Source organism: Sarcophilus harrisii, chromosome 5, assembly GCF_902635505.1.
Source record: "Sarcophilus harrisii chromosome 5, mSarHar1.11, whole genome shotgun sequence".
Lineage (NCBI taxonomy): Eukaryota > Metazoa > Chordata > Mammalia > Dasyuromorphia > Dasyuridae > Sarcophilus > Sarcophilus harrisii.
Genome location: NC_045430.1, coordinates 46,590,594 through 46,617,658, shown reverse-complemented (window position 1 = coordinate 46,617,658; position 27,065 = coordinate 46,590,594). Strand labels below are relative to the sequence as shown.

The 27,065-nt window shown below is 35.3% G+C and overlaps 1 long non-coding RNA gene across 1 annotated transcript in view; it reads right to left on the bottom strand.

Annotated features, from left to right (window-relative positions):
- LOC116419301 overlaps positions 1 to 23,139 on the bottom strand; it is a 31,392-nt gene extending 8,253 nt beyond the window's left edge. Inside the window, exons 1-2 of the long non-coding RNA XR_004229568.1 lie at positions 22,780 to 23,139; positions 5,417 to 5,504 (exon numbers count right to left, since the gene is read on the bottom strand). This is a non-coding gene — a long non-coding RNA (uncharacterized LOC116419301). The remainder of the gene's footprint in view (positions 1 to 5,416; positions 5,505 to 22,779) is intronic.
- Positions 23,140 to 27,065: the final 3,926 nt, after the last annotated feature.

Here is a 27,065-nt window from a genome sequence, read left to right as displayed (position 1 = left end):
CTCCTAGTTAGTACTGTGTGTGACTTGGATGGGGTCTTCTCCTGCCTGTGTGTTCTTTCCTTTGGTATTGAGCATTGTGATATTTTCCTCTCCATGCCCCCACTCCTCAGAAAAGTGGCAGCAGAGGTAGAAACAGAGGCAGGGAGACAGAGAGAAATAGAGAAGGATAAACAGACTGACAGACAGAGATGGGAAAGGAAGGAAGGAGGAAGAGGAGGAGGAGGAGAGACAGAGATAGAGAGACAGAGCCAGACTAAGATAGAAAGATAGAGATAGACAGAGAGAGAAAGAGAGAGAGAGAGAGAGCTGGAAAGATAAGAGCTCAGTGGAGGGAAAGTATGCTTTAATGAGCTGCATTGTTGCCAACATTCCTCCACTAAGTTTTGATTATTAATCTCTCAAATGAGTGCAATCATTCTATAATCCTTTCCTGTTCAGCATCCACTTTCTGGGAGGGAATAAAAGTGATTCTGTTCATATTTGTACTCTAGGTAACTTTTCTTGATTCCTTTCCTCTTGCTAGGAAGACATGAGCCAAAAATGGAATTATTATTCTTCAGGAATCTGAATATAACATAGAATTGGGACAAAGAGAATTCTAGTTCCCCTATTGTAAAGGCAGACTAGTCCTCAGAGATGGGATCAGAGCAGACTGTGAGGGTAGGTAAATCACAGGGTTTGATGAAGATTAATATCTCCTGTATCCTTCCTATCCAGGTTCTGGATAGCTTCTATGCTGAACTAGTTTAAATTGAAGAGACTCATCACCAGTAAGATAGCTAGTTAGTGATGAATTCTTTGGTGGTGGCAATTCTAGAAACAAAGAAAAAATACAAAAATTCTAGCTTTATGCAATTTCCTCTCACATTTTCAGTAACAATGGCAAAATAACAGAAGAATATTTATATCAACTACTAATATTCATCTAGCCATATAGCACTCTAAAGTGAGTACCATGACCACTGGCCAATAAATAACATTTTCCTAAACTTGTTGTCTCTTCTTTATATCTCAATCCCTCAATACCTTATTACTCAACTGAAAAAACTCTTTAAGCTTCCCAAATATGTCCTGATTGCTATATCCAATAGTTTACTCTTATTCCTCATTCTCCAAAGGGACTTATCAATTACATTAAAAGCTGTAGAGATACCAAGAAAGATAAGAAATGAGAAAAAGCTAGTGGAAAAGCAGATTTTAAAAGCTTTGCAAAAGAGCTAATTGAACCAATTCATCCCCAGGAAATTAAAAAGATAAAGCTTGAGGGAAAAAAAAAAAAACCCAAAGAACAGATAAAAAATGGAAAAGGTCTACAAAGATTTTTAATTTTGGTCATCAATGACAGTGGAACTTATTATATGTGGATTCAGCATCACAATCCCTAAGATGCTGTATAATGCAATAGGAATGGTACAAAATGGCATTAAAATGGAAAGAGAAGTTGAACTAGACTAATTAGACATAAAAAAAGGTCTATACTAGAGTGACACAATTTTGAGGGCTTGACAGGTAAGATTCTGTGAACTTTGGATTTTAGTGATACCAAAAATATGTGACTGAGAAAATATTAGTTACCAAGCCATATGGTACCCTATTTTCCCATTCAAAAATTTTTTTATTAGCATAATTTTTATATCTACCTAGGACATCCTTGAAGAAGATATAAAAAGAGAGAAACAAGGCAGCCTCATGAAAATAAATTAAAAAAAAAAAGACAAAATGAAAGATCCCAATATGCCTATTTGTTGGTAATAAAAAAGGATCTGAACCAGTAAAGCTATCTTAAAGGATCTTTTTTTTTTTTTGATAAGGTATTCTTTATGCATATATTAAAATCATAAAATATTCCTGAAGAATATAGTAAATGAAAGAACTTTATTGACTATCATATATTCATTAATAATAGGAAGCTGTATGTTTATTCACGGTATCTGTCATCATAATGGAGAATGTTCAATACATAGTCCAAATGAGAGAGGAATTCCCTTTAGATGATGAAGTCCTTGAGATCATGGCTTCTTAAACTTTTTCTACTTTTTGCTAGAGAAATTTTTATGAAACCCCAGGTATATAGGTATATAAAATAAGTTTACAAATCAAACATTTGCTGATAATAAATCATAATTCCACTACCCTTACATTCAGTTATGGGATCATGACTCACAGTTTAAGAAACTTTGCTCTAAATGTTCCTATCTGTGGATGATGTGCTAATTACATTAAGCCCAGGAACACTACAAAGGTTCCTCAATTACATTTCTAAATTATTCAAAACAGTTTGCCTTAACTATTCCATTGGAAAAACTAAGCCACTACAGAATGTCTACTGTCTAAACTAGAAGATGTACTTTGCCCATTATTACACACTTGTGCTCTAGACAAGGTGGACAAACTATGATCTAGGTAGGTCCAGAACTGGACAAAAGGAGGAAATGGAAGGGATTTCCTCTGGGAAATAAAACAGTGCACTTAATGATACCAAATTTTTCCTTGAAAAAAAGGCTTATTATTATTATTATTTTAACAATGATAATCTTCCAATGATGTTCTATGGTTATTAGTCATGAAATGTTAAAGCCACGAAATCACTAAACTTTCAAGTCACGAAATAGACAATAGACAATACCTTAGGCAGAGTAGGTACCGAATATCAAGAGTTATACAAAAGAATCAGTATAAAGGACACTTATCAGAGAGAAGTAAGATGCTAAATAAGAGATATAAGAAAGTGGGCCAGGTAGGTACCAAAACTTTCAGATAACCAATAGAGGAAGGTCTCTAGCTCATTAGAAGGATCTTTAAGTTTAAAGGCAGACCTGTGTTCCAATTCCAGCTCTGCCATTTTCTGTTTATATAACTTTAAACACATGATATAACCTTTCTGGGACTCAGTTTCCTCAGATGTTAAAAAGATTGGATTAAATCATTGCTCACAAGTGCCCTGAAAAACTACAAAAATGAGACCTGAATAAAAATAAAATGTAATTGGTAAATATTTGACCAAATAAATACAAACATAATACACTATGAATACTATTAATTTTGTAGTTTTTAGTTGGCATGAGGCTAGTATGTATTTGAATTTGCCTCCACTGGATTGGATTATATGTAAGGTCTCTAAAATGGTATCATTCTAGAATTGAAGAGAAGAATCATCCAACATGAGAAGGCTTAGGAAGGTCTGCCCTGTATCATTGGAGGAAGTTTTCACCATGAGGAGAGCGTAATATTCATAGCTGGTCTTGATAGCATAATTCAGAGGCTCACAGGAACAATCAGTTTTAATATACATACATGCATTTTTATGTAAATATATCTATTTGTATATATTTATCTCTATATATCTATTTATATGAAAGTATATGTATATGTGTATGTTCCAAAAGCTTTAGTACAATTCATATAATTTATTGGAGATATTGGACATTACAATGGAAAGGACATTGGGCTTGTATTTAAGAAAATCTACTTTTGAGTCCCATTTCTAGAATTTCCTACCTGTGTGAAATGCCAGAAGTCACTTACCTCTTTGTCTCCAATTGCTGATCTGTGACATGGAGAAAATAATACTTATACTATCTATATCTCACAGAATAAATCAGAAAATGGTTGTAAATCACTTTGCAAAACTGTATGCATTATGTTGATAACTTTTATTGTTTATAAATTCCCAAAACACCAACTGAAAATGATTATGGAGATTGTGGATCATTTTTCTCCAATCAAGGAATAGTTATTGAACTTTTGTGTGGTATAGTAGAAAGAGCAATGGAACTGTGGTCAGAGGTGAGAGGTTTGAAGCCCACGTCTGGCACTTAGTGCCTCTCTTAGGTAAGTAAGTCTGGCCTTAGCCAAGTCTCTAACATCTTAGAACCTCTTTGTTTTCTCATTGGATGAACTAGAGGCCATAGCTGAGGACCTTTACAAGTGTGGATCTTTGACCCCATGATCCTAAATTATCTCCTAAAGAAAAACACGAAAACCATTATTAGAAATTCAATCTCAACAAATAAAAAAGAAATGATTTTAAGGGGAGGCTGCAACTTGATCCTCTAATCATGTTGCTGACCATAGATATCAGAGCTGATCTGGCTACTATATTAGCTATATCCAAGAAGCAGTGAGCTACAGGAACTGTAAAACTGAGGGATAAGAGGTTGTTTATTTGATACTGAGAATACTATTAGCATATAATACATACTAATAAATAACACTAAGACAAATGGAGAGATTAGTTTTTAGACTGCATAGGGCAATAATTTTTTTTTTTTTAAGAATAGATTTGTTATGACTGTGGAGCAGTTTTTAGCATTACAGTCCGTATTTCACATATGTTTATAATAGGTAAATGATTAATTATTAACATAATCATGATTAAATGATTCATATTAACTTTAATATTAATAATATTAAATTATTAAACTTAATAATCCTATTAATTTAGGATAATTACTTAATTATCCAAAGTTCTTAACTCCAAATTTTTTAAAACAGTGATTCATTTCCTCTTATTTTTAAGATGAACATGTAAACTATGGAATATTGTGGTTTTAATTAATTGGATTACAGAGTTAGAGATAGGAGGATGCTTACAGAGGCCATCTCATTCAACTCCCTTATTTTCAGATGACCAAGAGATCTTAAAATAGTCAAGATAGTAATATTTCAATTTGAAATTATGTCCCATTTGATTTGATTTGATTTAAAACTATGTCCTATTACTCCAAGGTCTTTCTCCTATACCACATTGCCTCCAACTCTATTATGTAGTATAAGAGAAAGTTTCTTGGAATACATGTGAGTTAGGTTGTAGCTTTATGAAAACCAAGCAAATAGAATGGGGAACTTTCTTTTGGATCACCAAACAACCTATTTTGTATTTTTTTTAATTGTTCTAGAAAATTCCTATCTTTTTGAAGACATTTCTTAGTTTTGCATTCAGCTACAGCTTCCCTTTCAAACATGTGTCTTTTTCTTTGTCCCGATCAATGTTTACCTTAGATTAGTTACTAAAACAACCATTAAAACAAGAAACAAAAAAATTAACAAAAAACCACTCTATCTCAATAGGGTTCCTTATATGAATAATCCAGTCATTAAAGAGACTGATGATCTCATTGGTGTAGATGTTCTGTATAGGTTTCACCATCCTTCCCAGCTCTTCTCCATATTTTTTCATGAATTTGCCCAAGTCCAGGGGACTCACTTGACATATTAATAGGTCTTCTCCTTTTTCTTGATACAGTGAAGATTCTACTAGAGTACATGGCCTAGCCTTAAATAATCCTTAGATAAAGAGCTTTCTCTTGCCACATGATCAGGTTATCATTTTTCCCTCTCACATATTTCTTTTACATTCTCTTTTACTTCTTCCTAATTTCTTGTCTATAAGATATAATAGTCCACTCATACTCACCATGAATCTCTACATTGCCCTTAAATGATATTCAATCTCAATTTTTCAGAATTGGATAAAATTATAGACTTGAAGTCACACAGTGCATCTGAAAGAATATTGAATGATGATATTATAAGAATAATAATAACATATTTATATAGTACCTTGCAAATACATTTATTATTTGAATCTCACAATAGTTCGGTGAATTAATATTATAATGTGATAGGGGTATTGGGCATCAGTGCTGGCTGTAGTCAGGAATGTACTGGTAAATGTTTAACCAACTGGTTCTCTGAATAAAATGTATACAGAGAAATGACCAGCAGGATGAATACAGAGAGGTTTGGAGAAACTTGCATGAAATGATGCTGAGTGAAATGAGCAGAACCAGGAGATCATTATATACCTCAACAACGATGCTGTATGAGGATGTATTCTGATGGAAGTAGATTTCTTCGACAAAGAAAAGATCTAACTCAGTTTCAATCGATCAATGATGGACAGAAGCAGCTACACCCAAAGAAAGAACACTGGGAAATGAATGTAAACTGTCTGTATTTTTGTTTTTTTCCTGGGTTATTTTTATCTTCTGAATCCAATTCTCCCTGTGCAACAAGAGAATTGCTCGGTTCTGCACACATATATTGTATCTAGGCTATATGGTGACATATTCAACATGTATAGGACTGCTTGCCATCTGGGGCAGGGGGTGGAGGGAGGGAGGGGAAAAGTCGGAACAGAAGTGAGTGCAAGGGATAACGTTGTAAAAAATTACCCAGGCAGATGTTCTGTCAATAAAAAGTTATAATTATGGAAAAAAATGTATACAGCACACACTTTTCAGATTAATTCAAATTACTGATTTTTTCACGTCTTTCTAAAACCTAGACAATTAGCAAAACAATAAATCAAGCTTTAATTTGTAGTACTTGCTGATTTCTGAGGCTTAAGCACTCACCTTGAAAATTTTACACTCCATTTATCCTTTATAAACTGGCTCCAGAACTTCCATGGCTTTAGTATTAAAATCTACACTTAGTAATGACTACAATCAATTATAAATCCCTCTTCTGCTTGTCAAGGGAGAGAGATGTTTCAAAATCTCTCAACGATTTCCTAAGTGAGGGGAATGCAGCATACTTTGTGATCACTAGATGGTGCTCCAGACACCCATTAAGTATTATCCCTTTTCCTTTTCCCACTGTTCTAGGTCTCTGGTCTGGCAAATTGCCACATAAGTGCCAGGTTCAATGAAAGTCTAGAAGTTATGGTCCAGAATTTCATCAAAATGAACGATTATGTGAAATATTCCCTCAAAGTCACTGAGTCTTCATTTCTCACGGACTCTACTCCCAAACTCACAGGATTCCTTAATTCAGAATCCATGGCCAATGGTTTATTAATACAATTAAATAATTCAGGAAATTCAAATGAACAATAATATAACAAACTTCCATGCCCAATGCTACTTGAGTTGTTTATTTTCCTCTCTTGATGAGTCCCTCCAAGATGTTCTGAGGGGAACTGAAAGGAAAAGGAGTAGGTGGATTTAAAAGAAGCTGGGTTTTTTTCCCCCCAGCAAATTGCTCTAATCATTTATTAGGTGGGGAGTCCCTCTTCTTCCAATAAATTTGAATCAGTTCCTTATAAATCTTGGAAATGAGATTTTAACAGAAAAAAAATTGCTTCAAAGAATTTTTTTTCCCCCCTCGCTAACCCCTTCTACTTTTATGGAGTTTTCAAAATAAGAATTCTAAGCTCTAAAATATTCATAGAAAATGCTTCAAATAATCAATAATTAAAGAAATGCAAATTAAAGTGATTCTGAGGTTCTATCTCATATCAGTTAAAAAAAAAAGGAAAGTGACAAATATTGGAGAATCTGTAGGAAAATAGAAACATAAATGCACTATTGATTGAGTTGAGGATAGGTCCAGCTACTCTAAAAAGCAATTCAGAACTATACCCAAAAGTTAATAAAATATACATATTTACATATTATATATTGCATATGTGCATAAGTGTGTATGTGTGTATAAATGTGCTCATATATGTGTGTGTATGCCAGAACTATAACCCCAAAGTTTAAAAAAACTCTATACCCATTATATATGTGTGTGATGAGGTGCACCTCCTAGGGGAGATGTGGCAGTAACCCTAAAGCCACCTGGCCTTGGGGGTGCTATAGTTCCACAGACAGTGCTGGTTGCTAGATAACAATCTGTTGGTCAGTGATAACAGGATTTCTAAAACAAATGGTAAGGTGCATACCAACCTAAGCCATAAAATTCAGTATTGAGGTGCATACCAGACCACTCCTCAATTCTGTCTCTAAACCATAAAATTAGCATATCAGTGACATGAAGCACTTTTTCCTACAAATTTATCTTCTTGCTAAAATCCTTTTGGAACTTAGCTTCAACTGGAGTTACAATTATAATAAACTTTGCCCTTTGACTTGGAGATGGGTTTAAGCCTGCAAATTCTTTTAAGATACCTCAAGACACTAGTATGCAACCCCAAACTTTTGGGGTCTTCTTTGAACCTCAAAATGTATACAAATACAAATATGTGTATCTATAGATGTCTATATTTGTGTATAGTTTTGGTATTTATATATGTATATACATAGTATAATTTTACATACACACACACACATACACAGAATCTGCCTTCAAAAGGTTCAAAATCCAATGAGAGAAGACAAGACATGAAAAGAGGGGCAAGGTTGAGAGAGAGGAATAATAAAGTCCTGAATTCATATGGGAAATTAAGAGGGGGCTACTTTGAGCCCCTTCCTTATATAAAGGATCTAGAAAGAGCTCTCTGAAATCCACCTTTTATCTTTCCAATCAGGGAAAGGGAGGAGCCCAAGGGTCAAAAAGGTCTGCGTTTCAGATGAAGTCTAGGTGAATAATGAGGTATGGAATTATTAGATGGCTGCCATGAATCCTCTTTTTAAACAGAAGGTCTGGAAAATATACTTGTGACTACACAAGGGGAAAAAAAAAGTTGTAAATAAATTGCAATACAGAGGTTCAGAGTCCCTGCTAAGTGCATGGCCAAAATCAATAATATGCTCAGAAATAGTCTTCTTTCATTCCCCATTGTTCCAAGATAATTTAAAAGTCCCTAAATGGTTGTACATGAACCTAATAAGCTCTGCTTATAGTGCCTTTTTCATAAGTAGAATCAAAATTCCTTGACTGGCAGTGAAAAGGTAAAATAGCTAGTGGACTTGAGTATCCAAGATACCAGAAAGTAGTTTTATGTATAAAAGACATGCTAATATTTATAGTCTAGAATAAAGCCTATATTAATTATATTTATGAAATAGTTATAGTACATGTGTCTGTATTTACATTTGTGGCTATGTCTCAGTGTGTATATACAAAGGCCTGACATCTGTGGACTATTTGAATGCCTGAAATCATAGCAGTTTTAAGTAGAAAGGATTTTTATTTTAAAAATAAAGAAGAAATCCCATACTATTAACTGTAAAACTTTACACCTTGCAGCTGCCAATTGTAATCCACAAGGAGCCAGAGTTCCTAGCCATTTACTAGAAGAGGCGACTGAGGGTCTGTATAAGGAAGAAAGAAAGGAAAAAAACCTCTTGTCCTCTTCCATTTAAAGAGAAAAACAACCTTCCTATGCCTGCCACCCTATAGGGGAATGATTTTATTCTTGGGCAGGGAGGGAATAGGGAAAGTTGATAAAATCTTCAGAGCAAGAATATTCCTGGTCCCTGCAAAGCAGTGAAATGTACCACAGAGTGCCATTCAGAGTCAACCAGACTCAGTTTGTGTAGAGTCTGGATGATAAGATGATAAGAAACTACAAGACTATTTTTAGATCTTTTTAAAACTTAAATAGCTTTATCACACCATTACTATATTCATTAGGCTTGCTTGTAATGAGGGCTGATTTTTTTTTTTTTTTTTTTTTTTGCATATGAAATGTGCCAAATAAAGCAGAGTGAAATAACTTTGAGTTTTCTTCTTTTAACTGCCTTTGCATTTTTTATAGTTCTTTGAGTAGGGATTCTTAATTTTCAGTTAATATTTATCAAGGACCCCCTATAGGCAAAGCACTCTGCTAAGCACTTGAGGAAAGATATATAGCGATTAATCAAAGATGGGTATGGAAGGCTCTAGTGGGCAGACTATGCCACCCACATAAGCAATAAATAGGCTCAGTAAGAAGGAGACCCAAACAACTTACTTGAATGTTTATTTAAATTTAGAACTGAAGATAAGGATTATTTTTTTCAACTTAAAGTACCTTTTTATTTCCTCTGTCCTCCTTTCTCCTGTTGCCTCTTGGCTCTTTGTACTGATTTCCTTCTTTCTTCAACCTCCTTTCAATGGGCAGCCCAGAAAACATTCTAGGTCCAACAGAGGCTTACAGAGATTGTGCTCAAAGGAATCTCAAAAGTCTCCAATCATTATGGCCATAATGTTTCCTGTTTGATCTTGGGCAAATCATTTAACTTCTCCAAAATTCATTTCCTTATCTGCAAACTAGGTTTCTAGTTCTAAATGTGAAACTTCTAAATCCTAAAAAGATAGAAACAGAGATGGAGAGAGAGAGACAGACAGAAAAAGAGAGAGAGAGAGAGAGAGAGAGAGAGAGAGAGAGAGAGAGAGAGAGAGAGAGACAGAACCAGAAAGAGAAAGACACAGGAGAGATTGAGAGAGAGAGACAGACATTTTTGGAATCATCAGTATCAATCTCATAGCTGGAGTAGTGAAAATGAATGAATCCTTTGAAGAAAAAATTTCAAACAAAAAAGCAAGGATAAGGATATCAAAGCTACCATTTGTTTCTTTCTACTACGTAACCCAAATTTCCCTTGACAACTCTTACAACATCTAAGAAATTATGCCCACAGGTCTTTCAAATTTCCTGTTATTTTCAACTAACCAATCAGTTCCTTATGAATCAGAACCAGGTCCTTGATATCAGCCTTTTTTATTCAGAACTTCCTCTCTTTTCTAAACCCCAGGATTATATTCTGATTTGAACATCACCAGTTTCCATTTGTTCCGCTTAAACTGAGTATTCTGAGGTATATTTCATACCCTAGAATGATGAAGTAAATAAGACCCCATCAAAAAGACCCCTGGTCCTTGGTACTTTCCAGGAACAGTTAACAGGAAAAGGCCTAAATTTTATTGTTTCAGCTAACTTCCGGATGCAAACTTGAAGCAACACTGACAGGATTATCCCCTTCCATAAACAGGCCTTTTGTTGTTTACGTGGACTTTTGCTGCAGTAGGTTCTGGTTGAATTTCTCCTTGGATTTCAATGCAATTCCTTGCATCGACCTGCTCCCATAGTTACTCTATCTAATCAGAAGGCCACGTTATGATGTTAACCCCAGAGGTTACTTTTTCCCTTGTAAAAGTACTTAAATTGTACCCCACTTCCTTGCTTATTTATTAGTCTACCAGTCAGTGGTGTAACCTCCCTCCTCTTCCCCCCCCCCCCCCCATATACTCACATATACTCCTTTTATCCTCCTTTAGCATCACAAAGACTAACTCCTTTAAGGGTTTCCAGCTTACTACACTTGACAATGACCGGTTCATTAGGAACTCTGTTTGCTTTAATGGCATCTTCCCTCTTGTTAATGGCTAAATTCCCCTTTTGGAAAATTAGCCCTCTGACTGCAGCTTAATAAAATCTTTTTCTTTTGCCTCAGAGATGTTCTCAGCCTACAAATTCTTTTGAGACACCTTATCCTAAACCCTTACGTAGTTTGGGGTTGAAACTCACTCCCCAGCATTTGGTGGACTATATGGGAGAGTCCTGAAACCTAAATATATTTTGGAGGGTTCATATTTCTGCATCATATACTTCATCATTAATATCTCTGCTTTTCCTTCCTTTTATATTCATTCAAGTCCTTTTGTCCTTTCTCTTCCAACTCCACTTAGACTCATGGCTTTCTACTTGTGTCTAATTGTCTTGTATACAGAACTATGCCACCAATGCATTCCCATTCGGCTACTAAAGTAATTTTCCTGAAATTCAAGCCTGATTATGTCACTGTGAGAAGTATGAAAAGTTAGGTTTCCACAGATACTGTCAAAACAGGATGAAGGGAAGAATTAAATATCTTCTTAGGATATCTCTAACAATTACCCTATGAGTCCAAGAGCTGGCTAATCAACAATGATCCTGACAAAGCTTGAAGTGCACGGAACCAGCTAGGGTCAATGATAATAAACATATCTTTTGACTTATAGAATGAGTGAATAAAGAAGACTGTAAATCAGACCAATTGTAACTAATCTGACTGTAAATCCAACCAATCCAAACTTTGAAGGGAGGAAAGAGGAACTGAACTAATAGTATAAAGCTTGTTTCTGAGTCTACATTCCATGTGGGTGTCATCATTGAGCATATCCACTTCTCATGAAAATCACTGAATAAAGGGTTCTTCTCTCACTCTAAAAAAGTGTTGGTTGTAATATATTCTGGGACAGCTTGCAACCAAGGCAGCTGTGGGCAGCAGCAGTTCTTACTGGGCTTAATCCCCAACCCTGCTGAGTTCAATGGAGTCTTTGATAACATTGATCCTCCACCTCCCACTCAACAAATTCCAGTGGTTTCCTATTGTTTTCAGTAGTAAGTACAAATGAGTCTGTCATTAAAAATTCTTTATAACCTAACCCAAAGCTTCTTAACTATGTATCACCACATCCGAGGTCACAACTGAATGAGGGGACCACAAAATTATGATTTATTATCAGTAAGTGTTTGATTTTATATATCCCAATTGGGACTTTCTTGGCAAAGATACTGATGTAATTTGCTATGGTCTTCTCCAGCTCACTTTACAGATGGAAATGGGAATGACTTGCCCAGAATCATATAGGTAGTAAGTATCTGAGGCTGGATTTGAATTCATGAAAATGAGTCTTCCTGAAACCCAAGCTCTGCCCTCTATCCAATAAGCCACCTAGCCGCAGACTATTTCATATATTTTTGTTTGCATATTATCTCCCCCCCCCATTATTGATCCAGGGCTATCTCCAATCATCCTGATCTATATCTGGCCACTGAACTCTGATGGCTACAGAGGAAGGAGAAAGTGAGCCTGGCTCTTCTTCACTTAAATCCCATTCATTTGCATGTCATGGAATTACCTGATGTCATAGTTCTCTTTGAGAATGAAGGACAAACAACAAGAAAATTTTAAGCAGTTCAAGGATAGAGACTGACTTTTGCCTCTTTTTTTTTTTTTTTTTTTAAAATCTCTAGCATTTAGCACTAAAACTTAATAAATGTTTATTGAATTAAAATAAATTCTCCCAAGTAATCTTTACATAGTGTAGTGGATAGGACTCTGTATTTATAGGTATGAAGATCCAGGTTTAAATTCTGACTCAGATACTTTACTAGCTTATTAGTTACATGATGTTGGTCCAATCACTTAATTGTTCTGTGCTTATTTCCTTATCTGCAAAATGAAGAAATTTGATTCCATGACTTCTGATTTTTTAATTCAACATCTACATATTAAAAATCTTTAATTCACTTTATTTACTATACAGAGTTTGTATATAGGAGAAACAATCTCTACTACATAAATTCAGCTAGATTTTTTTCTCTTCTCCTAAAAGGCAGTGAATGACCTCCTGAGGTTTGATTGGAGCCCATGAGATGTCAGGACCTTTCAGACTTGCCACATATCCCACAGCTATGGTTATCATCATATTCTGGTAACTAGATGCTACCTCAACCAGTATTTTATTTTGTCTAAAATATGGTTAATGATATATTTCTACCATATTTAACATATATTGGACTACTTGCCATCTAGGGGAGGGCATGGAGGAAGCAGGGGAAAATTGGAACACAGGGTTTTGCAGGGGCTAATGTTGGAGAATTGTCCACTGTTTTGAAAAATAAAAAGCTTTAATTTAAAAAAAAAAAGAAAAAAGAAACATGAAAATTAAAAAAAAAAAAAAAAAAAAAAAGATATGGCTAATGAAAACTCTTCTTGTTGACCAGGAATGTCTCATTTCTTTTCCCCAAAAAATCTGAACCTGAATCACCAAATAGGCCTTAGTCAGATTACAATATTGTATTGGAAAAGTCATAACTAACTATTACAATATCCAGTTCAAGGACTGCTTGGTACAATTACCATGAAATGTGCCCTCAAATCAATTTTGTAATTCGTAATGTGAGAATTACACAAGTCATAATTAAGACAATTCACTTAAGTTGGAGAAAGAATTTATGATGGTGGTTTAGAAATATATTGGAATTCTAAGGAACAACCAGACCTACCTACAGAATTTTAAGTCCTATGTTCTTAGTGTTTTACTAGTGAGGTCATGATGAAGTTGCCTTTTACTCGAGAAAAGAAGGGACTGGGCTTACTTCCTGCCTTTGTTAAGGGGAAGTGACCCTGCTTGGGGAAGGAGGACATGAGAGATCTCCGTTTGCCTGGACGGAAAGGGAAAGGTGGAGCCAAAATGATGGTGTAGAGGCAGGAACTTGCCCAACCTTTCCCCAAAACTGCTCCAATTTTCTTTAAATAATGACTCTAAACAAATTTTAGAGCTTCAGAATATCCCAAAAAGACAGAATAGAACATTTTCCAGGCCAAGGCAATTTAGAAGTTCAGCAGATAATCTGTGACAGCAGGGTGGGAGTACCTGTGTAGCCCTGGACCCAGCCCCAACCCAGCCCAGATCCAACCTCTGAATCAGCGGCAGTACTAGTGGCTTCCAGACCTCTCAGCCCGGAGACCCCAAAGAGGAGCTGGAAAGTCAGCAGAAAAGGTCTGTGGAACCAGAGTGGGAGCCCAGCTCGCAATCCCAGAGCAGGCCAGGCCCCAGCTCCAGCTCTAGCCTGGATCTTAGCATTAGAGAGGGAGGACCCCTGAATCAGAAGCTGTGCCGGAGACTTCTGGACCTCTCAGGTCAGGAACATCAGGAAGGACTCGGAAGGTCAGCAGATATAGTCTGTGACAACGGGGTGGGAGTCTGATGTGCAGTCCCAGTGCAACCCTGGTCAGTGCAGCCCCAGCCCCAACCAGCACAGTAGATCTTACAATTACAATGGAATCAGAACACACCTAACAGCTCCAGGGCAGAAAAGAGTGCTTGTGGTGAGATTCCTAGAAAGATTTCTGAGAACAGCTGCAAGAAACCCCTGAAGCTTGGAGCAATGCACCCTCTATCTTGGAAACGGAACCCTATTTTAACAGAGTTAAAAGCAGAATAATAGTTGGGAAAATGAGCAGAAAACCAAAAAAAAAGTTTCTGACTATTTAAAGTTATTATGGTGAAAAGGAGGATAGAAACACACACTCAGAAGACAACAGAGTTGAAGCGCCTACATCCAAAGTCTCCAAGAAAAATAAGAATTGGGCTCAGTCCATGGAAGAGTTCGAAAGGGATTTTGAAAATCAAGTAAAAGGAAAAATTAGGGAAAGAACTAAGAGAAGTGCAAAAGTAGATACAAAAAGCTAGATGAATGCCTTAAAAAGCAAAATTGGCCAGTTGGTAAAACTGGTACAAAATTAGTACAAAAGATTACTGAGGAAAATTGTTATGGGCCAGAACTCTGAACTTGAAACAAAGGATTCTTACAAGGTACTAAGTCAGTGTAATTGATAGAGACAATAATTATCTAATTTAGCATTGTTCAGTATGATTGATTTAATCCTACAAAGAGATATTATGGGCCAGAACTTGAAACAAGGTACTAAGTGGAATTGAGGAGACAATGGTTCAATCTGGTTTTGATTGATTTAATCCTACAACAAATAATGGTTTCCTAGTGATATAATGATTGGTTTGTACTCAGTGTGGAACATATAAGCTAGAAGCTCTCAGGGCCAAAAGAGACAAGTGCACTAGAAGCTCTCAGAAGCTGAGACAGATTCATCCCATCGTCCACCTTTGTGGTAGCTGGAGGCTGAAGCACAAACCTTTGGAGTCGGGGAGATTCAGAAGCCAGAGAAGGCAGGTGGGAGCTCAGGCTCTCGAAACCAAGGAGAGAGATAGGCCTCCAGAAAAACTAGCCGAGCCCCAAGTGAAGGAGACAAGACTTTGAAGGAGATAATAAAGAATTTGGACTTTAGCCCCTGGCTACTCGTGTGATGATTATTGAACTGAAATGAAGGCTGCTCCCAGAGACCCCAACTTTAACAGAGAACATTACATTTTTAAAGAGAATATTACAGAAAATAATCTCCTGAAAATGGAACTAAGCAAATGGAAGCTAATGACTATAAGAAATCAAGGTACAATAAAGCAAAAACAAAAATGAAAAAATAGGAAAAAATGTCAAATAGTTCACTGGAAAACATCTGACCGGGAAAATAAGCCTAGGAGAGATAATTTTTTAAAAATATTAGATTACCTGAAAGTCATGATCAAAAAAAGAGCTTGGACATCATCTTTCAAGAGCTTATCAAGGAAAACTCTCCTTCTATTCTAGAATCAGAGAGTCAAATAGAATTGAAAAAATTCAAATTTCTACATTAAAGACCAAAGGGCTTGTGTTGAGATCTAGATTCAGGGAACCAAAATGATGATGTTAGTGTTCCTGGTGGTCAGGTTAAATGATGAGGTTTGTGGCAGAGTTGGGGTTCAGGGAACCAAATGAAGATATTTGGCTCCCCTAAATCCCCCTGGGATTTGGTGCAGGGTAGGAGTTGTGAAAATCCCTTCTGGTGGTGCAGAGGTCCTTCCCAAAGGAATTTACAAACCTGAAAAGCTAGACTGGTAAAAGAAGTTTATTATTGGCATTGGGAAGTCAGCTTTTGCTATGCATGAATAGAAAGACTGAATTCCTTTGTGGCAAGATCCTGATAGAGAGATAAAAAATTTCTAGCAGAGAAATCCTGACAGAGAGGTATAAAATCTTGTTAGGGAAATAGTTAAGAAAGATAAAGAGAGAGTATCACTGAAAGAGAGAATATCATTTCAGCGGGCAGAGGGTTGTTGCTATGCCAGGGATGGCATATTAGGTTCTCTGCAAGGACTGGCTCATTTTATAATAGAAGCCTAGGCTAGCAGCTCTTATTGGAGGCTGGGTGAGATTTGAGCTGGAATCAGAGAAAATCTTGGTATTGAATGAGTCTCTGGGCTAATCTTCAATTCAATAGGGTTGGAATTCTCCAGCTCTGGACTCAACTACCCTCATCTAGATAACAGAATGATTTTATCTTGATTCCCTGAGGCGGGTCTCTCAGGAGAGAGCTTCTCTGAGGGAGTTACCCAGTTTTCTCCCCAAAGTCCAAGAGAGAGAGAGTGAGAGATAGTTTTGGGGCTCCCTTCGTCACTTGGAATATGATTCTGGAGAGCAATGGAGTTAGGATTACAACCAAGAATCACCTAGTCAGCAAAGTTGAGTATAATCCTTCAGAAGAAAAGGTGGTCTTTCAATGAAATAGAGGATTTTCAAGCTTTTGTGATGAAAAGACCAGAGCTGAATGAAAAATTTGATTTTCAAATACAGGGACTTGATAAAATTTATTTGTTTACATTCCTACATGGGAGGATAATAGTTGTAATTCATTAGAATGTTCTCATCATTATGGCAGTTAGAAGGAGTATATATAGACAGAGGGGACAGGTGTGAGTTGAATATGAAGGGATAATATCCTTTTTAAAAAAATGATAAAACTAAGGTATGAGAAAGGAATGTATTGGGAAAAAGTGAAAAGGAGAAGTGTAATAGTGCAAATTATCTGCCATAAAAAAGAGGCAAGGAAAAGCTTTTACAGTAGAGGAGAAAAGAGGGAGGAGAGAGGGAGTGAATGAATCTTATTCTCATCAGAACTGGCTCAAATAGGAAATAACATCTATACTCAATAGTAGTACAGAAATCTATTTTACCCTGTAGGAAAATAGAAAGAAAATGGGATATAGGAAGTGGGAAGGGTGATAAAAGAGAGGTTATATTGGGGGAGGAAGTGGTCAGTAGCAAAACACTTTTGAGAAAGTATAGGGTGAAAGCAGAGATAGAATAAAAATGGGAGGGGAGAAATACAATTACCAGTAGTAATTGTAAAAAAAAAAAAATTGAAGCAAGTTTCTCTAATGAAATATTATTGTTATCTAGGAAATGATGAGCAGGATGCTCTCAGGAGAAAAAAAAAAACTCTGGGAAGTCCTTCATGAGCAAAATAAAATATACTATATACAGAGTAATAGTAATGTTCTAGGATGACCAGCTGTAAATGCCTTTGTTATTTTCAGCAGTATAAACATCTACAACTACTCTAAAGGACTTATGATGAAAAATCCTATCCAGATACAGATAAGGAATTGTGTCTGAATACAGATCAAAGCATTCTCTTTTTCTTTGTATTTTTAACGTAATTTTTCTTCAGGGTTTTTGCGATGACCACATATTTTAAAATTAGCCAGAGTCAGGAAGTCAGTTTAAGGGAAAATCTTCAATCTTTATTCTCAGTAGAGGTGAAGAAGGATCGGAGATGAAGGGGGATCGGAGGTGAAGGGAGGATCACGATCACAATGTGTGCAGCTGCAACAGGAACTAAGCCAGACCAGAAGCCAGCCAGCCATCTCTCCCTGCCTCTCTTCCTGCCCCTCTGCCTCCACCCACCAAAATCATCATTTCCTATACAACACATCAGGATTTGCACAAAGAGTGGGTGGGGACCATTCTTTCTCCAAGCATATATATTAATAGAGTATGGTCCAATTACTATTTAGCCTCACATGCTTTGGACCTCAGTGCATCAACTCGAGCTTCAGCCCATTACAGGTTTTAATTATCGTTAGGATGAGAGACCTATAGTTTCTTTTATAACTTGACTTTTATGGGAATGTTTTACACAAATTCATATGTGGTTTCTTAATTGTGGGTGAGGATGAGGGAGAGAGCCTAGAATACAAAAATCTTTAAAAAATGCCCTCCCCCCCCCACAAAAAAAAAAAAAAAAAGGAGAGAGAGAGGAGACAGAAGGGAATGCCTAAGGGTAAAGCCTACAAGTAGGAACTGGTTGTTATTTTCTTTTTAATGTGACAGGGTAATATTTGCTTCATCCAGGAGACACCTAATTTTCACTTTCCCTGCCTGCCTGCCTACTTGGATATCTTAGGGTTCTGGTTAGATTTCTTTTTTAAGGACCATATCTTAAATCTAATCACTCTGGTTCTTTTTGTTTGGCCAACAAAGGGTCCCAGACCAAACCCACTTGGTCTTTCAGAGTGAATATAAATATCAGTCGTAGTTGTCCAGAAACTCTGAAGTTCTTCCCTTCCTGGATGGTTCCTTTTAAAATGTATTTATTTGTTTGGTCTAGGTAAAAAGAAAAAAATAAAAGGCCAGTCTAGACCTCCTTTCTTTCTTACTTAGCCTGAATCACTGAATAGGCTATTGTTTTTGTGAAAACTGAGACTTGCTAAAGACTTTAGCTTAAAATGGCCAAGGTCCCCCATTGCAACAAGGACTATCTCTGTCATCCTGATGTCTTTCTGGCCACTGGACTTAAATGGTTCTAGTGGAGAAAGTGATGCTGGTGATCTTGCATCCCTTTCCTTCATCACCTCCCTAAGTCATGAAAAGGAAGGACAAATATCAAAACATCAGTCTTCACTTTCATCCTTTTGCAATATCTGATTTCTCAGTGTGTACTCCCTATTCTTCTGAAAGAGGGTATCTGTTAAATTATTGTATAATCTAATATTTCTGCCTTCCTACCCTGAGGCAAAGCCTTACTGACCCCACAGTAGTTAGAAAATTCTGCTTCAATCTATAGATAATTGAGGCCAAGAATAACCTAACATTTCTGATTCTGTTCTAAGTAATTGTTTTGCATAAATTACTTAGCACCTCCACTGTTTTCTTCCTACATCATACCTGTGTCTTTTTATAACATCTTCTTGTTAATTCTAAGGGGACAGTTTTATTCCCACTCTTTCCATTTTTAGTTTAAACATAAAACCTCTTCTCTAGGAAGTGTATTATATAGTAGAAGGAATATAGACGAGAACTAGGACTTATAATAAGAGTCTAGTCCCAGCTCCCAGTTTTGCCACTAATTAGACATGAGGCTTATAGGTTCAAGTTTTTTACAAAATCATACTGTTGAACTAGATAATTTTCTGGGTTCCTTTAAATTTTAGATGTCCTTGTTTCCTTACAGCTATACATTTGCTCATGCTCCAAATCCTAATCATCCTTCAAGAGTCAGTCAAATCTTATTTTCCAGGAAGACAACTTTAGGCTTCAGTGATCTTTATTGGCCTGAAATCGTCATTGGAATTTGTGCTTTTTAGCTCTATACTTGATTATATAATCTATTCATAACTTGTGTTCCAGAATAGCCTTACATGGACACAGGTTTATATCATGAGAATTATCAAGTCTAAATCAATTCTCTGCTTTCCTTGCCCCTATCCAGATAAAATCTAGGGAGTTCTGTAGATATCTCAAATCTAGAAAATTCAGTTGGTCCACCATGCTAAGAAACCCTGGCTACCATTAGGTATATTTAGAATTTAGAGACATATTTAGAAACAATATTTATTCAGAATAGACATGAATAAAGTCTCATAAATCAATCATAGCTTAGTGAATACAGACTCATCCATTCATCATTCTCCCAGAGTAGTTTAGAACTTAAAACCTGTAAAAAAATTGGATATTAGCATTCTCTCTGTCTCTCTCTGTCTCTCTGTCTCTCTGTCTTTGTCTCTGTCTCTGTCTCTCCCTTGTCTCTCTCTCTCTCTGTGTCTCTGTGTGTCTCTGTGTATCTCTGTCTCTGTCTCTGTCTCTCTCTCTCTCTCTCACACACACACACACACACACACACACACACACACACACACACATTCCTACTTTTTCAGAAGCTTTATGGGCAGATCAACATGCCTTGTTAGTGGGGGGGAAAGGAAGGGTGGGGGGATAAACGATCACTGCAAAAATATATCTTCTTCTACATCAAGCAAAGAATATTGTGCAGGTTTTTATTGACATTCCTCATTTTTACATCACCTATCTCTCTCTTTCTTCCCCTTCTCACTCACAAAGAGCCATTCTTCATAACAAAGAATTAACAAAAAACAGAAGAGAAAAAAACTTAGAAAAATGGATCAATTTATCCCTCCCTCCAATTCTGTGTTCCATGTTCTGAAAATATGCAAAGAAGAAAACAAAGAAGAAGTTCTTCAAAGAAGCCAGAAGAGGTATTGTTTCTTCCTTGGGACTAAGCTTGATCTTTGTAATTGTACAGTTTTCAATATCAATTGTTTTGTGGTAGCAGTTTTTTTTTTTTTTCCATTTATGTAATTGTAGCCATTGTGCATATTGCTTTCCAAGGTCAACTTACTACTTTCTGTAATCCTTCATATAAATCTTCCATCTCTTCTCTGTATTCATCATGTTCATCAATTTTTTTTTACAGGACAATCATATTCTATACTACAATTTCTTTAGTAATTCCCTAATCAATTTTTTTGTTTTCATCTCTTTAATGTTCCCCCCAAATGTTGCTAAAATATTTTTGCTCTATATGGAGCTTTTTTTCATCAACTTCCTGGGGGTATTTGCTTAAAGTAAAATCTTTTGGGGCAAAGGATATGAACAATTAAGTCAAATTATTTGTATAATTTCAAATGGCTTTCAAAATAGTACCACTAATTGACTCCATCAATAATGTATCAGTGTGCATATTTTTCCATAATTCTTTCTGCATGAACTATTTCCTATTTTTTGACATTTTTGTCAATTTGCTGAATGTGAATTGAAACCTTAGGGCTATTTTGATTTGATTTCTCCAGTTATTAGAGATTTGGTATATTCTTTCATATTATATATATTGCTTATGGTTTTCAATTATTATTTTTAGAACTGTTTGATAATATCTTTAGATTCCTTCTCTGTTGCAGAATGATTTTTGGTCACATATATTTGTTAGTTGTATGCATATCTTCAGTATCACATCCTTACCAGAAATACTGATGCAAATATTTTTCCTCATTAGACTACTTCCCTTTTTATCCTAGATGTATTACTTCTGTATAAGTAAAATCTTTTCAATTTCATCTAAACAAAATGACCTATTCTACTTTTTGTAATTGCCTTTGGCCTTTTCTTGATTAAAAACCTGCACTTTATCCACAGTTTTGAAAGGTATTCGCTTTTAATTTTAATGGTATTTTCTTTAATATTCAAGTCATATATCACTTTCAAATTCATTGAGAAATATGGGGTGGAATGTTGATCTAAATCTAATTTCTGCCTCACTACTTTCTATTTTTCCCAACAGTTCATATTAAATAGGGAGTTCTTTTCTGTATTTTCAGATTTATTGAACTGGACTATTCAGTTCAATTATTAATGATCCTTCCTTATCTAGTCTGTTCATTGAATAAAATTTCTATTTTTTCAATCAATAAAACTTGTTTTTGATAAATGTTGCTTTATAAGATACTTTGAAGTCTGATTGCTATTCTTCCCCCTCCCCCTTTTCCTACCATTTTTCATGATTCCCTTTCACTCTGGTACATAGATTAGCCATTAAATTCATAAATTAATTTCTGTAGAATTGTCATTTATTATATTGGCACAACCTAGCCACAAACATTGCATATTGTTCTTTTAAAGTTGTTCTTTGCTTAAGAAGTATTTTATAATTGAATCTAGACAACTATTTCGTATGGTATGATAAACTAACTCAAATATTTTCTAATACTTTTGAATAGGACACCCATATTATTATCTTCTGATTTTTATTATTATATTGAACTGCTATTTTTTTTTTGTGGACCATTTTCAGCATTTACTTAGTGTTTGCTGAATGAATGTGATTCTGTGACTTCAAAGCAACAAAAATCCTATTTCCACCAGTAAAAATAGCAGCTTCCTTCATTTTCACATTTCCAAAATCCTTTGACAATATATTCAGGGTATAATCTCCCTTTTTAACTCTCCATCAAATGCCACATCTAGGGCTCAATACTGCAAGTGTGGCACTTGTAAGGCCTCCTTTCCTTCACCCCATTTCCTTATTTCCCCCACCAAAAAACCCATCTTCTAGTAGCAAGAAGAGATGTGGAAGATTTACCCTTTTGAAAGTGCGACCTCAGAAATTTTAGCTTTATTATTTTTAGATGTTTCAGGAAGTCCATGCATGAGGAAAGTCCCAAACATGAGAGAAGCCCATTCTAAAGCAAGCTAAACTCATTTTTATCCCTTTGAGTTGGTTAAGAACCCAGAGCAGAGCTATTTTCCTAAGCTCTTATAACCCAGTTAATTTGTTGAAAAATGCATTCTCTACAATATGAAAGACCCCTTATAAAAATTATTCAAAGACCAAGGACTCTCCTGAGTTTTCCTCCTTGTCAAAACAATAGGAAAAAAATGCTTACCTAACAGAAGGATATCATTGAAGTTTTTGCCCAAGTGATGTATTATTTCAATTACATGACAAAGTCGCCTGGGCTCTGTCTTGCTTGCTGTGGAAAACGTGATGTTTACAGAGGTTCCTTTTTCTGATTTTGTCAACTGAGATTGAGAATCATTTTGACTGGCTTTCAAATGGCACATCTAAAGTTGTCTCTGCTCTGAATCCATTTGTACTATTGATAGGATCTGTTTCTGACTCTTCAGGTTGCCTTTCATCCTAAGGCAGTTGATGTACAGGGACAAAGATAACTCTCCCCCCTCCCCCGCCCAAAGCTAATCACCTGCTAACTAATTCATAAAGCTTATACTGAAGAAAACAGTTACTGGAAAAATAAGACTGGAATTCTAAAATCTATTTCTCTAGATACTTAAACTCTTGTTTAGATACCAAGGAGACACAGACAAATCTTTTGATTTAAGTAATACTCTATAAAATCAATTATAATCAATAATCAAATATATAGGAAAAATAAGTGAAATAAACCTGTTAATGCAATACTGAGATTTTTACCCTCAAGATTAAAGCTCTAATCATTACAGTGACTTATTAGTACTACATCTTTGTAAAGATGCTTTGGCAAAACACCTTTGTACCCAGAGATTTGGAGTCAGGTCAGAGTCTTGACTCTGATACTAATTAAATATGTACCTACAGCCACACTGCAATTTCATAGATTTAGAGGTGAAAGGGGCTGTAGGAATCATCTAGGAAAAATCTCTTTATTTTACAGATGAAGAAACTGAGACCCAGAGAGATTAATTATTTGTACAAATATTAATGGAGATAGTAGAGCAAAATAGCTAGTCTGCTAGAGGTAGAGGCTTGAAGGCATGGGTTTAAATCTCAATTTAGCCACTTGCTATGTGACACAACAATTTAATCCTTTTGTGCTTCAGTTTTCTCATTTGTAGAATGAGAGAGTTGGATCCCTTAACCTCCGAAGTTTCTTTAGTTAGAAAACAGAATGGTATAATGCATAGGATATTGAACTTGGAATTAAGAAGACTTGAATTCAAGTCCTGTCTCAGATGCTAGCTACATGATCCTGTACAAATCATTTAATCTTTCTTTACCTCAGTTGCATTATCTCTGAAACGACAAGGTTGGACAAGATGGTCTCTGGCATCCCTTCTAATTTTAAATCTGTAATTCTATGATCTACAATCCTGGATGAGTTATTTCATGAGTCTGTCTCAATCTCAGTTTGCTCTTCTGAAGAATGGGAATAATAATAAATTTGACTATGAAATGTTTTGCCAGTGTTAAGGATCCCAAAAGTCTTAATGTAGTTTTAAGCTTCAATAGCTTAATTTATGTGTTAGTAACTTAAAATCATACTAAGACTTTCATGACAGCCATAAAAAGTACTTTCCCAACATTAAAATATCATAACAAGTCATCCTGCTGAGTCCTTTCTAGACTGTGCTGATTCTCTATTAAGGCACATTTTGCGTACTTTATTTTGGGAGATTTGGACAATCAATTTCCTCTTCCTTCAATACTTTTCTTGAGGCTAAATTCAAGGAAAAATCTCTTGGTTCTGTTTTCCAAAATGGAAGTATTCTTAACACTATAGATACTGAAAGGAACCTTTGAAACTCTTCTAATCATTTCATTGTACAAAAGAAGAAACTGAGACTCGAAGAGCTTAAATGGTTTTACCAAAGGGTCCCAAATAGCAAAGGACAGAATTAGGGTTCAAATATAAGCATTCTGATTCAATCCTGCATTCTTTCCATTGCATTGCACTGATTTCCTTCCTTTTTATCATCTGTTTTCTAAAATAATATTTTATTTTTCCCTCAGTTACACATAAAAATAATTTTTTACATTTATGTCTTAAAATTTTGAGTTTCAAATTTTCTTCTTCACTGCTCTATATCAGCAATCTGATGTAATTATATGCATACACTCATGTAAAATATATTTCCATACTAGCCATTTTGAAGAATAAAATTCTTAATTTTTCTAAATATTTTAGAAAAATGATCTTTATCAGAGAGAGATGATTGCTGTAATTTCACCCCCTAAACTTCCTACTTTCCCTCTAATTGTGGTCATATTGTTGTTTAGACAAACCTTTTGAATTTGATATAATCAAAATTCTCTATTTTACATCTTGTAATGTTCTCTATCACTTACTTGATCATAAATTCTTTCTTCATCCATTGATTTGACAAATAAACTATTTCATGCTCCCCTAATTTATCACCCTTTCTAAATCATGTACCATTTTTTACCTTATTTTAGTTTACTGTGTGATTTGCTAGTCTATGCATAATCTCAGCCATACCATTTTCAGCTTCCCCAAGTAGTTTTTGTCAAATAGTAAGTTCTTATGGATCTTTGGATTTACCAAATGCTACCTTCCTATAACTATTTACCACTATGTATTGTGTACTTATAATCTATAATCTAACCTTATACCCTATGTCATTGATCCATTACTCAATTTCTTAATCAGTACCAAATTATTTTGATGATTACCAATTTGTGGTACAGAGGGAAAGTTGGTATATCTAGGTCAATTTCCTTCACTTTTTTTTTCCATTGATTCCCTTGATATTGTTGATCTTTTATTCTTACAGATGGATTTCATTGTCATTTTACTGATTTCCTTCTGAGATAAACAAGTACATTTTTTTCCTCCCTCTCTACCCCCTAAATCAGGAATCTGGAATACGTCATACATATATAATCTTGTAAAATATATTTCCATACTAGCCATTTTGTGGAAGAAAACTTGAACTCCCCAAAATAATAATGAAGAAAGTGAAAAATAGTTTATGTCAACTCAGTCAAAATACTAGAATCTATATATGTTTTGTATTGGAAACCCATTATGATACCACTATGTGTCAGTTGATTTCCTTTTATGTGAAGGAAGAGGGAGATCTGGATCTCTGATTTCAATAATGTAAAAAATAACCAGCTTGAAAAGTGCCTTTATCTGTGCAGGTCTTTAGTTACTTTGTAATTTGTCTTATAGAATTGCTTTAGATACTAAGAGACTAAATGATTTGTCCAGCCAGGAGTATTGAGATGGGACTAAAACTCAGTTTCACTCTATATCTCATTTACAACAAAATCCCTCGAATTGAAATTGGATGAATTATTAGCATGTTGTCTTGTTTAAAATGAACTAATTATTTACATACATGACTAGCATATGTTATATACAAACTTAAGCATTTAATTCACTCACCACAAGCCAAACACAGATTTCTTTGCCTCAAAAATAGATTATATTAAAATATACTTGATTAAAAGTATTTACATTAACATAAAAAATCTGAAACATACAGCATCAAAAAATCCTCCACAACTTGTGGCTTTTAAACTTTTTATTTAAAACACTTTCACACACATTAAATGTTTATTTAACAGCTTACAATAATTATTCAACACAATTTAAGTGTGAAGCAGATTAGCTTGTTTTTCCCTGTTTACAGGATGAGAAAATTAAAACTTGGAGCAGTCCGTATGACTTAATCTAGCCTTCTCATGAAGGTTGCTAGATTTTGTTTTGTTTTTCTTCTTCCAGGAAGTAGTTATAATCTTATAATCTTATAATTTAATATATTCTTAATAGAGTGTAAGTTCCTTAAGGACAAGGACTGTGTCTTATCTTTGTATCTTTCCTGTAGCTTGCATATAGTAAAAACTTAATATGTGTTGAGATGAATTTCTTATTGCATTATTAACTTTACCATTATCATCAAATTAACATACACTGAGACTTTTGCACCATCCTATTTTTAATGAGTATCCAATATGTGTAAGAAACTGTGCTAGGCTTTGCCCTATATCCTTTATTCAATTGTAAGGGCCTAGCAAGTAAGAACATATGCTTTTTATGTCCTTCCTTCCTTCCTTCCTTCCTTCCTTCCTTCCTTCCTTCCTTCCTTCCTTCCATGTGGGATATAGAAGACCCTTACCCAAAATGACTACTCAGAGATCACTCAGTAGAAAGCAGAAAGGTTGTTTATTAAAACCTCTGGAGGATGAGCCATCCCATCACAAGATAAGAAAGAGAAAGCTTGTGGTAGGAGGGCTAAAGAAGTAATAAAGATACACAGATTTTATACAAGAGATAACATCACAAGTAAGAGAGCATTGAGAAGGAGGTACAGGGAGGCAACTAATTGGTTGTTGCTATCTGGAGAGATTGGAATGAAAGGTTTCTGTTTCCCAGAAATCACCTGATTTCTGGGAAACAGAAAATCAGGCCTTCTGGCTTCAGATAGA